Genomic DNA, 3,888 nt, shown 5'->3' with positions numbered 1-3,888 from the left:
TAGACCGTCTGCGAATAACCCAATCTTTGGCACTGTCATAACCTCAAATTATAACTATGAAATTATGAATAATTCAGAAACCAAGCATTTCCGCGGGGGGAAAGATGGAGGGGAGGTTACCCCAACTCCCCCCTCCCACCCCCCCTCCTTCCCACCTTTCTATTATGGCGACTTATTTTAAGATTTTTACCTATTCAAAGCCTTTGTTCCTGGATATATGTAGAGGTAAATAAGTTTCTTAATGTAAACGGACACTTTATTATTTTGATCATCAGAGTATTTGTATTCAATTTCATATAAAGGAAACATTTTGCAAAACTAAAGAGGCATAGGTAGTTTTAAACTGACACGGGAATTAATCGCGAGCAGTTACTATTATGATTTGGCCTAACCACTGGATTGAGCTCTGTAATTCCAAAGTCCTCTCAACGGAACTTCTTCACCACAGCAGAAAAGTGAAGTGGACAGAATGAGAGACAGTAGGGGATTTCGTTTTCGTGTTAAATCCAGTGATTAGCAAGTGTAAGCGTGAAAAAACATTCAGTCACAAACCATCAGATGTCGTGAGTGTTGTGTGCAGGCAAAGTGAAAACCCTTAGATGGGTCCACTTGTATCATTTTGCCGCATCGGATCTCCGTCGCGTAGCGTAGACGCATGTCATGATCGTTTGTGTAGCGGTGTGAGAGATTCCGTTGTAATAAGAGTCCCGTTTCGGAATAATACGTGACTTTTTTGTGTTTTTCCTTTCGGAATAGGGGATATTACTGCAATGTTCTGCCGCCAGAGTGCAGCACTACCGACTCATTAAATTCATAGACTAACTTATACATGCTGTGGGTTAAACTGTTTTTTGACAAGTTTTCACAGACAATAAAATATGACATTGATGCATCAAGGCAGTTTGTTAACAAGGGCCTACCGGTAAACGCGAAAATCGAAATTTAGTTATCTGCCTCTTTATCGCTCGAATATGCAAGAGTGATAGAGAGATTAGATAACGAAATTTAGATTTTGTTGCTTCGCGGTAGGCCATGTGATTGACGTGACGTGTGATGTGTCAATGTGGTTTGTTTACTGTATGTGCCACAAAGGTGCCACCTACGCAGAGCTTTGCCTAATATTTCCTATTACCCGATTACGCCCTATATCATTTTTACGGCTCGAAATGAGCAAACTGGAAATACTTACTTATGTGGATTCATCATCATCATCATCATATCAGCCAGAGGACGTCCACTGCTAGACATAGGCCTCCCCCAAAGAGTGCCACAATGACCGGTCTTGCGCCACCCGCATCCAGCGGACTGCCGCGACCTTTACCAGGTCGTCAGTCTGTGATTCCGTCTTCACCGGGTGCCTTGTTGTTTTTGAGCTGTTTGAGAGCCATTCTAATCTCGTACAGGCTGATGTCTTCGGTATAATGTCGGGTCAGTCTAGCTCTAGGGTCTTCCGCCAGACCAACTTCGGGACTTTTAGTCGATGTGTATAGCTGTCCATAAAAGCTCTCTATCTCACCCAGGAGTTCGGGTCTGGGTGAAACGATTCTTCCATCCTCAGTTTTTAATTTGGCTAGCTGGCTCTGCCCAATGTAGAATAGTCCTTTGCAATTAGTATATTCTTAATTCAATAGTTACTCATGAATATGAAATACTCAATTCAATACTCATAAACACTACACATTTACTAGTACAGGTATTCCTTATAATTTAACTATCCAAGAACACCATTTGTGGGCAGAAACGCGACGTTTCTTTTAAATTATCCGCGATGGAAATTTCCAAAAGTTCTCTGTCTGTCAGTTTTGATTTTTGCGTTTATTGTTGCCGATTTTGTATGCTAGGCGTCTGTTTACGACGCATTTATTTGGCCGTTTTTAGCGGTCTTTGAAGTAACCTAGTTCTTATAAAAACAAGAATATCAAAAAAAAGCAAAACGTACAGACACAGATACTGGTAATATTGAACTCATATAAAAAATTACTCATCTAGGGCCAAAATCCAAAGGGGAAAATATCAAGAAGATTGTATGGAAAAATTACCTCTAATGTATCCTCTTAAATCCGAAATTGCTCAACAGATTTCGTTCCATAACGAGGGGCCTCTACAGATATTTCCCGTTATATCGCTTAATATCAAGACTACATATTATTGATACCAAATAAGTGAACTGTTCAATTGTGTTTTATCATTCCTTATTGTTATTTTTTTACAAGGCTGAAAGTAAAAAGCGTATAAAGCGTCTCAATCTCATTACTCTCCTGACTACCTATTACAAACATAACTTCAAATTAGGAAGGACCTAATTGGATTTCTGTGTATATCGGGTGGAACAGAACGAAGAACTTTTATGCAAACGGGGAATTGTTTAGGCTACGTACGTATTATAAGTAGGTAATCATAAATGCTAAATTAATGTGCAAATGCAGTGAGTGTGCACCGATGACGTGCAAATTTAATTTAATATATATGCTATAGTAAATCATGCTTAATTTACTGTTGCATCAACCGGTCCACACTAGGGCAGAGTTGCACAAAACAGTCGAAGACTCTACGGTGTTATTTAGAAAGCTTACTTATCAAAACAGTACACTCAGACCATTATATAGGTCTGATCTTGGCTGTTTGTTGTCTTAAGTCTACAGGTCAAATTACACTAGACACAAGCACACAGCCTAGTATATAATACTGTGTGAATGTGTAGGCAGTCAGGGGTTAGGTTGTGAAACACATTAGCGGCCAACGATGACCCCCGCGAATCCTGTTCAGTATGACATTTGATGCAACTAATGAAATGTCCTCGCCAATATTTTAATAAGAAAATTTATTTTAATGTAATGACTGAACATTTAGGTGCACGCATGAATGCAGTTATTGGCGATTTAATTGTAAATAGTTGTTTACTTTATTCGTTTGAATGAACTAAGTAGCTAGTTAGTTGCCCAATCCTTATTGGTCTAAGTATCAATAGTGCGACATAAAACGTTTTGCATATTTTGTTTAAGTTCACAGTTTTCTTTGTAATAACAAATATGCTCAAATGTCACATGGCCAAAAAAATAATGGTCTCTAGGAACTATTTTTTTTATAAATCTTCTATAGGTACAGTCGACTTCAAAAATATGTTTACACTTTTGGGCCTTACGCCCTTGTAATAAGGCGAAAAATGTAAACATATCTTTGACGTCGACTGTACCTACTTCTTACTTAGGTTAGGATACACGGTTGAGTTAAATTTAGCATACTTACGTGTCTTTCGTGACAATGCAATCTTATGCCGATCAAGTTGACCTGAACATAGAGATGGAAGTAACTCTGTAGAAATTGTACAGTCATTCACATCGAGCATGAACTACGAGTACCAACTCGTACCAATCCAACTACCTAGTTGGAATTGTATAGGTACTAGACAAGAGTGGAGTGCAATGCAAGGCTCAAGACCTAGGTCTTAAAAGCATGTTTCTGTGATTACTTTTTTGAACTTAAAGCACGTATGAGCAATAAAATTGTTGATGGTGTATTTGATTTAAAACAGGTCAACAGGTCAAAGGGACGTAATGGAAAGGAATTATTGTACGGTCGCCACCGAATATATCAGAGCGTCCAATGTACTTACTAGATAGCGACTTCACAATCATCTTTACAAGCCAACGTTCCAAATATACAGGGTGTTTGGTACATCGTTTGGCAAATTAAAACGGCAGATAGGTTGAGTCATTTGCTATCTTCTCAGGCCTAGAAATTTTTAATTTTGCGCACGTTTTTTTTTCAGCTCTATGCTCTATGTTCGTCAATTTCAAATTTTTACTTGCGCAGTAGTAAAAAAAACCATGGCCAATTATTTTTTTCTAGGCATGATAAGATAGAAAATGACTCAACCTATCTGCCGTT

Source organism: Cydia splendana, chromosome 9, assembly GCF_910591565.1.
Source record: "Cydia splendana chromosome 9, ilCydSple1.2, whole genome shotgun sequence".
In the NCBI taxonomy this organism is placed as follows: Eukaryota; Metazoa; Arthropoda; class Insecta; order Lepidoptera; family Tortricidae; genus Cydia; species Cydia splendana.
This window is presented reverse-complemented; position numbering follows the sequence as displayed.